The sequence below is a fragment of the Saccopteryx bilineata genome, chromosome 3 (genome assembly GCF_036850765.1).
Source record: "Saccopteryx bilineata isolate mSacBil1 chromosome 3, mSacBil1_pri_phased_curated, whole genome shotgun sequence".
Classification (NCBI taxonomy): domain Eukaryota; kingdom Metazoa; phylum Chordata; class Mammalia; order Chiroptera; family Emballonuridae; genus Saccopteryx; species Saccopteryx bilineata.
In genome coordinates, this window is record NC_089492.1 from 180,042,519 (window position 1) to 180,053,756 (window position 11,238).

General features: G+C 38.0%; 1 non-coding gene across 1 annotated transcript; it reads left to right on the forward strand.

Annotated features, from left to right (window-relative positions):
* The first annotated feature begins 9,405 nt into the window (after positions 1 to 9,405).
* Positions 9,406 to 9,481, forward strand: TRNAV-GAC (transfer RNA valine (anticodon GAC)). The gene has a single exon. It is a non-coding gene; the product is annotated as a tRNA-Val (tRNA).
* The last annotated feature ends 1,757 nt before the right edge of the window (positions 9,482 to 11,238 follow it).

The following is an 11,238-nucleotide window of genomic DNA, read 5'->3' on the forward strand; positions in this document are numbered from 1 at the left end:
CTTAGAGTCAGGAGTAATGTCTTTCATTCTGAGACATCTAAACCCCCAACCACAGGCGTGTTTTCCTCCAGGGCAGAGGGCAAATGCAATTACATCTGTGACCAATTTGCGCAGCTGGGAGCTCAGCCTCCTGACAGAAACATTTATTTGAGATTCAAGTCTCCAGGGAGCTGGGGACCATACAGGAACTGAGGTCCAGCAAGCATTTGCTGTCCATGCTTGCTAGTTGGCGTCTTAGAACAAAATGTAACAACAGAAAATGTCAACTTTGGCTTTCATAAGCTAAAAATGTGATCACTCTCTTTACAAACCAGGAAGTTTTTTGAGGCATAGAGGAGAATAAAAATATTCAAATAAGACACAGTTACCATTGACCTTGTACAAACAGCATGTATATCACACATAGAACTAGTGAAGAAGCAGCTGCTTGAAGGTCAAAAGCCCTGATGTCCAGTTCTGGCTCTATCACTTCTAACCGTGGCATCCTGGGCCAGGCACCTCACTCAGGTGCTTTCTGTATTATGCAAGAGAAGTGCAGTTTCCAGGCCCACGAACTTTCAAGGATCTAAACAATTATTTGAGACTAGAAAGAAATCACCCCCAAATTCAAAAAAGAAAATTGCAAAATTGAACAATGCAGTCTTTAAAAATGTACTACTATGTCCAGGTCACTAATTATTAAGTATATATTTTTAAAGCTCATTAATTTAAAGAGTTTATTGGGTTAGATTTTCATACTTTATAAGAATTTCCAAGTAGGCTGAAAAATCAGTTAATTATAAATGATGTATCAAATAATATTTAAAGCAAGATGATGAAAATCTTCTTTTTTTCAAAGTAAGAATTAAATTGAAAGTAAGTGCATTTTAATGTTTAATACTCAATGTGAGGTGGGGTCTACCATGGTCTTTCAATATCCTTGAACTTCACCTGTCTAGCCCTTGGTTGCCTTCTGAGTAACACAAGGCTATAGAGTAGATGGTCTGTGAGGTTCACTTTAGCTTTAAAATGCATGATACATTGGCAGATACATTCTCTACAAGGTTGAGCTAATCTTTTGGAGGCTGAACTATGCCAGAAAGACCTGTTAGTGTTGTAAGTGCTGTAGATATTCTGGCTGAGAACAGGAGTAAGTGTGCAGGTGTGTTCACCTGTGGTCAGCTGTCTGCCAGGCAAGGAGCTACCAGAATCTTGTGCAAACCACAGTTGAACTAGAAGTATCAAATTACAGGCCCTTGTACAGGGAAGTTCAGGTGCAGCAACATTTCGTTACTACCTCTGTCCTCATCAACACAGCACTGGTGAGATTGAACCATATGAAATTGCTGATATGTGGCTGTTTTTGAGCTACAACCATGGCAACTTCATATGGTTCAACCTGACGCTTGCAGATCCAAGTGCTTACAAGGACAGTTGATTTTAGAAGATAACGAATGTGTTGAGATGTTTTTCTGCTGGGAAATTCCATTCCATTTTAAAACATGAGCTACTTCATTTTTCCAGTTATCCTTTGGAAAGGTCTGGGCTTAAAAATGATCGTCTTCCATAGTGGCCCCTGTCCCTTGGTCCCTGAGCTCCAAAGGATCCAATATTTTGGATTTCTGAGCTGATTGTAGCTCCTTTGACACCATCCTGATTAATTCCTTAGGTTTATAGATGGATGCCTTTTCTAGAAAATTTTTGAAGGAAAATAAAACCTGACAAAAACATTGAATATGCCACCTGCAGGGAATAGCCTATTGACTCTAACTCTCTCTAGAGTCACTGTGATGTTAATTTTATGAGTCAACTTGACTGGGATAGGGGATGACCAGATAGCTGGTAAAACATAATTTCTGGATGTGTCAGCAAAGATGTTTCCAGAAAAGATTAGCATTTGAATCAGCAGACCAAGTAAAGAAGACTGTTCCTCACAGATGTGGGTGGACCTCCTCCAATTTGTTGAGGGCCAGACTATAATAAAATGTGGAGGAAAGCGAACTTTCTCTTTCTCTTCTTGAGCTGGGATGTCCATCCTTCCCTGTTCTCAGACATTAAAGCTCCTGATTCTTGGGCCTTCAGACTATAGGACTTACACCAGCAACTCAGTTCTCAAAACTATGGCCCTAGACTGGATCATACTGGGATTTCCTTGTTCTCCAGTCTTTGGAGGACATATTGTGAGGTTTTTTTTATCCTCCATAACCACTTGAACCAACTTCTAGAATAAATCTCCTCTAATATGCATATATATCTACATATTCTATTAGTTCCGTTCTTTGGAGGGCCCTAACTAATGCATTCATTGATGGATGTTTGGATTGTTTCCACCTTTTGGCCATATCATGAACAGTGTTGCTGTGAACATTGTTGTATAGATTTTTTGGTGGACATGTTATCATTTCTCTTGACTATACCCCTGAGAGTGGAGTTGATGGGTCACATGGTAACTCTATGTTTAACTATTTGACAAATTGCCAGACTGTTTCCAAAACAGCTATGTAATTTTACATTCCAACCAGCAGTGTATGAGGGTTCCACTTTCTTGCCAAAATTTGTTATTTTGTGTGTGTGTAATTTTTGCTTTTGATTGTAGCTATCTTAGTGGATGTAAGTGGTATTTAACTAAAGTTTGATCTGCATTTCTTGATAGCTAATTATGCTGAGCATATTTTCAAGTGCTTATTGGTCACATGTATATCTTCTTTGGAGACATGCTTATTCACATCTTTTACCCATTTTTTAATTAGGTTGTCTTTTTGTTGTTGAACTGTAATAGTTTTGTATATATTATAGATACATAGCTCTTAACATATATAATTTGCAAACAAATCATCTCATTCTGTGAGTTTGTCTTTTCACTTTCTTGATGGTATCCTTTGGAATACAAGAGTTTTAAAATTTAATTGTCTAGTTATCTATTTTTTCTTTAATTTCTTATGATTTTGATGTCAGATCCAAGAAACTATTGCCTAATCAGTGGTCGGCAAACTGTGGCTTGCTCGCCACATGCGGCTCTTTGACCCCTTGAGTGTGGCTCACAGGCCAGTTTAGGAGTACCTAATTAAGTTAATAACAATGTACTTACCTATATAGTTTAAGTTTAAAAAATTTGGCTCTCAAAAGAAATTTCAATTGTTGTACTGTTGATATTTGTCTCTGTTGACTAATGAGTTTGCTGACCACTGGCCTAAGTCGAAGGGTACAAAAATTTACGCCTATCTTTTCTTCTAAGCATTTTATGATTTTAGCTATTATATTTAGGTTTTTGATCCATTCTTATTTGTATATGGTGTGAGGTAAGGGGCCAAATTCTTTTTAAATTTTTTTTTTTATTTTTGCATGTGTATATCTGTTCCAGCATCTATGTTGTAGAGACTATTCTTTTCCCTCTGAATGGTCTTGGCATCCTTGTTGAAAGTCAATTAACTATAAATAAGAGAGTTTATTCCTGAACTTCTGATTCTATTCTATCCACCTATGTGTCTGCTAGTACCACAATGTATTGGTACAGTAGCTTTGTAATAGTGCTAAAGTTGGAAGTGAGACTCATCCAATTTCATCTCCCCCACCCCCAAAATTAGTTTGGCTATTTTAAGTCCCTTGAATTTTATAAATTTTAGATTAACTTTTCCATTTTTGCAAGTAACACAGCTGGGATTTTGATAGGGATTGCATTGCATGACTCTTTAGGTCAATTTGGGAGTATAATCATCTTATCATCTTGACCCATGCAAATGAGTGTCTTTACACTTTTTATGTCTAATTTAATGTCTTTCAACAATATTTTGCAGTTTTCAGAGTGTTGGTTTTATTAATTTTTTGGCTGAATTTATTTCTAAGTTTTCTATTCTTTTTAATATTATTATAAATGAAATTCTTTTCTTTTTTTACTATTTTATTGAATTTATTGGGGTAACATTGGTTAATAAAATTATATAAATTTCATATGTACAATTCTATAATACAACATTTGTATATTGTATTGTGTATTTAGCATTCTTAGTCAAGTCTCCTTCCATCACCATTTATCTACCTAATACCTTTTTCAACTCCCTACCCCCATATTTCCCTCTCATAATCACCATACTGCTGTCTGTGTCTATGAGGTTCTTTTTTTAAATTGATTTTCTATTCTTTTTAATATTATTATAAATGAAATTCTTTTCTTAATTTCATTTTTGGTTTGTTTCATTGCTAATGGCATAGAAATATAATTGTATATTGTTTTTGTATATTGATTTTTTATCCTTAACTTTTCTGAACTCATTTATTAACCTTAGTGGATTTCTTAGAATTTTCTATATGTAGGATTATGTTTCCTGAAAATAGAGATATAGTAGTTTAACTTCTTCCTTTCTAATATGGATATCCTTATTTCATTCTTGCCTCTCTGCCCTGGTTAAGGAATTAGTTTTGTATTTCAGCTCTCTGAGAAACTGAGTATTTGTAATCAGCCATCACAGAAGAATGAATTAGGTGCTCCATTTTCTTTAACTAGGCAGTTCATTCTTAATTTATAGTCTACCTCCCAAATCAAGAGATATACACTTCCCAGGGTATACTTTTATTAGAGCAATATAATCAGGAGTGTGCTTGACCAGTTACCCTACTGCTCCCAGATGGGTGTTGGGATATTAGTAAAGAAAAAGAAGGGGCTTTGGATATGGAACCCTTTCCATCAGGGCTAATATCCTTAGGACTTCATCCAGAGAAAGATATGAAAGAAAGGAGCTCAGAGAGGAAGAGGTTGGGACTCAATCAGACAGCACTGCAGCCATGACCTGAACAAACCTCCTTGTTTCTTCCTGCCATCCATTCCATCCGCTACTGGTTGAAACAGAAAAAGAAAAAAAAAATCACTCCTTTTTCAGTCTACCAACCAACCATTTCTTTTCAGACTTGGACTCAACAATTTCTGTAAGCCATCCTAATTATAGAAGAAAGCTTCAAGTCAGGCATGTTTTCCTGGTGCTTTCCAGCTCTCTGTGCCTCTAGCACTCCTCTGATTGGCCAGAGTAGGGAAGATATCAAAAGAGATCTCTGAGTTTGCACATATTTGTGGCAGCTATTTGCTGTGAAGTGGAAACAGACTCCGCCCCTTCATTGGGAGCAACTTCATGGCATGCGTGACTTCAGAAATGAGTGGAAATAAACATCTTGGTTCACGGGCCAACTGTGCAGAGCAGGCTTTGTTTGGTAGCCTGCAAAGGTGGAAGAGCTATTCAAAGATTGCCAGAGCCTGAGAATGAACTGGCTTTGATGAGGCTTATGGACATGATCCAGTTCTTAGCAAAATCCATGCCCAACCTCCCTGAAGTGCACCATTGAGAAAACGGCTTGAAAATAGGTTGAATGACATGGGGAGCAACATTGGTAGAATGGCTTTAATGAGCCAAAAAATGTGATTTCAAATGCCCTTGTCTCCGAGTGCCACTGCCTGGCTTTGCCAACAGATGTAAATCTGTTCACTGGAGCAAACTCTGAGAGACACAAAGCAGTGCGTGTGCAGACTCTAAGTTAGCCAGTCACAGTCACAGTCAAGTCCAGAAATCTCCCTCAATCTGAGGAAAGATATATCTGAGCTACATGGGGGTTGTCTGTAGTCCTGAATGCAGGCAGGGTGGGAGCTGGTGGAGCGCAGAGAAAGTCTTGTCTGGGTCTCCAGCAGGGACGAGTTTGGGCTGGCCATCGCCATCTGCTCCCAGGGAACCTGCGGGGTGGGGGCGTTATTTACTGTGCGCTTGGAGCCTGACTATTCAGGGGCTGATTCTCCATTTCATGGATGCGTTGGCCCTGCGCCTTTCCTTCTTTTTAAGGGATTTCTGACTTTTGGTGATGTTGTGCAGCTGAAACCAAATTCTAGAAAGAATGAAAAGAAAATAAAAATAATTTTTACCATATGTTAGCAATCTTGCTACACTATCTAATCAGGGAAAAGGAGCAAACTGTGTGGTTAAAATAGAATCTGGGGCTTGGGAGAAGATTGCTGTCTCTGCTCTCTGTACTTTGTGTCTTGGGCTCCTACTGCTATCGGGGCTCCCTACAAGAATTATGGAAAAAGTTGTATGAGGCAAGGCTCACGAAGAGAGAGGGAGAGAGAGCATCAAGCAAGGTGATGGACCCAGAAGAAACATCTAGCCTCTGGGCTCAGACGACAGCTGCTTATGTATCATCAGTAGGATGCAAGCTGCATCTAGTTCTTAGACAACCAAAAGTGATCAAACACTTTGTAATGATAACTTGAGGGGGCCAGTAATAAATGCTCAAAAGGAAGAAGCAAAATACAGAGTTGTGAGGACATTGGTAAGGCCAAACCCCAAGAAGGTCATGAAAAAGAAAAAAAATATATTATTCCATAGGAAAAGTTGAATTAATCTTTTGGGAGGAAAGTGGGGTGACCTATCATTAAGTTAGTGGCAGAAGAATCCTATGACTTTAAAATAAAATTTTCTTAATAAATGTTTCTCAGAAGGAACTCACCTTTTTATATTAATTTACTGAAGGTGTAGGACTGATAAATATCATTACTTTAAATTGTAATCTCTTCATTAGCTCCTCTTGCTTTTTTTATTAGTGACCATTTGTATTTTAAATTTATACAATGCATGTAGTAAAATGATTGTAATTATACTTTAAGTTTGTGATTAGAATTTTAAAATAATGCAAACTGAGCTTTTCAAAGATAGTTCTTTACTCTGTTGCACTTGTCCTGTCCTTTCATCCCATCACTTAATTCACAATTAAAACGTTTTTATTGCAATTGAAACAGAAAGTGAATTCTATTTCAGTCAAGTCTTTACCTTGCTCTTGATATTTTTTCCCTTTGTTATCAAATATATGGAAGTCCAAGGCTTTCGATTCAAATATCTATCATTTTACTGTTGAGGTGGCAGAAGCACTCACAAAGACAAGATTTGTTGGAAACTAGAATAACTGATCCTAAAAGCCTTCTCCCCCACACTTCCAGGATGTTACAAGAGAAAAAACAAATTTGACAATAATAATAGTCCTTAAACTTCTTTGGTCCCAGTTGACTTTGAGATGCTAATAAAATTTATGTACTTTTTCCCCAGAAAAGTCCACCTAAACACAAAAACACAGATTCCTTAAGCAATTCTCTAGTTAGAGTCTCCTAGAAACAAAAACTGTGGTCTACAGCTATACCCTTGGGCAGTGAGCTTTAAAAAGGATTTTGAAAATCCCTTTTTTATAATTGACATAAAGAAATGAAGAATTGCTCCAAAAATATTAGGAAAGGAAGGCAGTGGGAAACTCAAAGATAAAGGAAGTGCAAAAAGTAATAATAAATAAAAATCATTGAGAAAAATGCAAAGAGAAGATTGTGGGAAACCTTTTCTGGGCATTTATCCTGTTCTAATGTTAGCAGTGCCTATGGAGGGAAGGACCCGGAGCAAAATGGTCTGCAGAGTTGCTGCTGGGAAGCAGTGCAAGGATGCCAGCAACAGTTTAAAAGCAAATGTGGGAGATGATGGCTGAGAGAAGGGAGTCTGCTTTCAAAGACCTCAGCAGGAGAGGCTCTGTGACAGATCAGATTTGACAGGCAGAGACATTTGTTTCTGCTGTCATCTCTAAACAGAAGTCTTGAATGACATATTTAGTATGCTCTTGAGATGCCACCCTGGGTGAAAGGAAGAGCAGGCATATGTTCAAGCCACAAAGGAAAATGACCCTGAGAGTGGTCAAGATGACTCAGACTTCTTTGCCGTCCTAAAAAAACAGGGGCAGCTCTTCCCTGCTATATATTGGACTGGTTAAACGCAAGCTGATTAAATATGCACAGGGAGTGCCTACTGCATTTAGACAAACTATACCTTGGGGACTTGCCAAAGAACTGGCCACTGGCCTAACGATAACATATATTAAAGGGGTTGGCAAAAACATGTCTTCAGTCAAGCGGTTTGAAACTGATAGATTCGTGTGGAGGTGTCTGTTACTTGATGCGTCTTAAAATAGCAACAAATGAACCAAGAACTACTAACAGTTATGCCTTGCTCCAAGTGCAGTGTGTGGCTGTAGTGATAGAGGTAAGATTCACAGAAACACCACTATGAGTTCTTAATGACAGCACCATTTCACATTTCTATATGATTGATTTTTGTCTTCATTGAAATTAGAAAATGATTCATGGATTATTCAAAAGCATGATCAGAAATGCAGCAAACATGCTCTTATAAATTTATCCCCTAAGATATCCCTTCTCCTCTAAACACACAGCAATGATATATAAAATAGAAAAGGAAGACAGGAAATTAAAAATATGTAAATATAAAAACAAAATTAGAAAGACATTTCTCGCTGTGAAGGGAAATGCCAGCTGCCGTCACAGACAAACTCTGAAGTCTCAGTGGTGTAATGTGGCATTTACGTCTCACTCCAGTAAATTTCAATCGGGTGTCCACAGGCTGCATTCTGCGCAGTGACTCAGGGACCCAAGCTTCTTCCATTTCATGTTTCTTTCATTTCTTAAGATCCGTGAGTGTCCTTCATATCCAGCCAATGACTAAGAGGGGGAAAGAAGCATGGAACATGACATGGGAGATTTTTGAGACAGGCCTAGAAATGTTATATATCACTTCTGCCCACATTCCGAGGTCATAACTCAGTTATATGGCCAAACCTGATGCAAAGGAGGCTAAAAATGTAGACTTGTGCCCTGAAAATAGAGAAAACAGATTTTAGTAAATATAAAAATGTCTGCCTATACAGTCAGACTTTTTATAGTCCAAATGATCTCTATGGTGATACACATTTCTATAAATTAATAGCAGAACATAAACACAAAACAACAAGCAGGAAGTTAAGTCACTGACTACTGCATAAACAGAATGTGAACATAAAGGTTGGCAGAAAGATTCAGTTCCCAGAGGGTAAATAGGACTAAATGTATTTCACATGAATTGAGAGGATGGGGATAAGCTTGCTCCTTGAAATCAGGCTGAGGCTCTCTAACTCAAAAATAGATATACATTGAAAATGCTGCTTGGGGAAGTAGCATGTAGAACAGCCTGTCTCTGGGGGAGCAAATGCACATAGACGCAGCCTCTTAATCAGAAACTGAGACAAGATCTCACCTACCTCTGTGACTTTTTCAATCTTATCAAAAGGCAGGGCTGGCCATTCACACTCTGAATTGATGGAGGATATAAACCCCTTATACAGGGAGGGGTCGACATAGAAAGAATGATATGGGGGCGGGGAGGGGGGGAAAGTCACACATAAAATTAGCTTACAAGTCAAAATTCCAAAACAAATCAAGGAATTTAACAGTGAAAAAACAAACTAAGAAAAAACACAACTACAACAAAACCAACTTTCAAAACAATCAGAAAATAAATTGATTTTGGGTAAACTTGTAAAGCACATTCTGATATAGACCTTAAAATATTCAATAGTTATACTCAGGCCCTGGCCGGTTGGCTCAGTGGTAGAGCATCGGCCTGACGTGCAGAAGTCCCGGGTTCGATTCCCGGCCAGGGCACACAGGAGAGGCGCCCATCTGCCTCTCCACCCCTCCCCCTCTCCTTCCTCTCTGTCTCTCTCTTCCCCTCCCGCAGCCGAGGCTCCATAGGAGCAAAAGATGGCCCGGGCGCTGGGGATGGCTCCTTGGCTTCTGCCCCAGGCGCTGGAGTGGCTCTGGTCGCAACAGAGCCACGCCCTGTTGGGGCAGAGCATCGCCCCCTGGCGGGCAGAGCATTGCCCCCTGGTGGGCGTGCCAGGTGGATCCTGGTCGGGCGCATGCGGGAGTCTGTCTGACTGTCTCTCCCCGTTTCCAGCTTCAGAAAAATACAAAAAAAAAAAAAAAAATAGTTATACTCAGAACACTCAGATAAAAGAAATTATATCCATAAGATACAAAAATAAGTTACACTTCTAAAGATCAGGCAACTATAAATAAAATGGGAAGATATGAAAAAAAGCTATTGAAAATTTAAAAAATAAAAACATAAATTTAAACAAAAATTATCACCAAAAATTTAAAATTATTGGGAGTTTGAAAAAAGTGAAATTACTGCATATTAAGAACCTAGAATATAATTCAAGAGGTAAACATAAATCTATTAAAAACTAAGAAAGACTAAAAATAAAGAGGTTAAGATTTAATTCTGGGGGCTAGAAAAATATAATAGAATAAATCTAAAGGCAATAGAAGAAAGAAAATCCTAAAGATGTGAGAGGAAGTGATGATCACTGCCACCAGGTCATATGTTTTAAACTAGTGTTTTCAACCACTGGTCTGCGGTGATCTGCTCAGATTGCTGAAACTGTTAGGGGAGAGAGAAATATTCAGTACATCTTTGTTCTTGTTAAGCCACTGTTCTTTTCATCTTTGTACATCCAACATGTACAAAGCTTTGTTCAAAATTATAAAATTATGATGATTCAATTCAGTAATATTAGAATATGAGGAAGGGTGCATGCACTGTTGTTTATTTTACTGCAATTCTTTACATTTAAACTGTACCATTGATAGGAATTTTTAGTGACCTCAAGGATAGTATTTTTATGCAGTACTGATCATTCAGATTTATTTGTTCTTTAAGGATTAATATTCACTTATTAAAATTATAATTTCAAAATTCTAGTTTACCTTAGAAGTTGTTTTAATCATGTCTAACTTGTAGTTCTTGTTTTTTTCTGATTTACTTATTTCACTCCGTATAATGTTATCAAAATCCCACCATTTTGCTATAAATGATCTAATGTCATCATTTCTTATGGCTGAGTAGTATTCCATAGTGTATATGTGCCACATCTTCTTTATCCAATCTTCTATTGAAGGGCTTTTTGGTTGTTTCTATGTCTTGGCCACTGTGAACAGTGCTGCTATGAACATGGGGCTACATGTGTCTTTACGTATCAATGATTCTGAGGTTTTGGGGTATATGCCCAGTAGAGGGATTGCTGGGTCATAAGGTAGTTCTATTTTCAGTTTTTTGAGGAACCACCATACTTTCCTCCATAGTGGTTGTACTACTTTACATTCCCACCAACAGTGTATGAGGGTTCCTTTTTCTCCACAGCCTCTCCAACATTTGTTATTACCCATCTTGTTGATAATAGCTAATCTAACAGGAGTGAGGTGGTATCTCATTGTAGTCTTGATCTGCATTTCTCTAATAACTAATGAAGCTGAGCATCTTTTCATATATCTGTTGGCCATTTGTATCTCTTCCTGGGAGAAGTGTCTGTTCATGTCCTCTTCCCATTTTTTTATTGGATTGTTTGTTTGTTTGT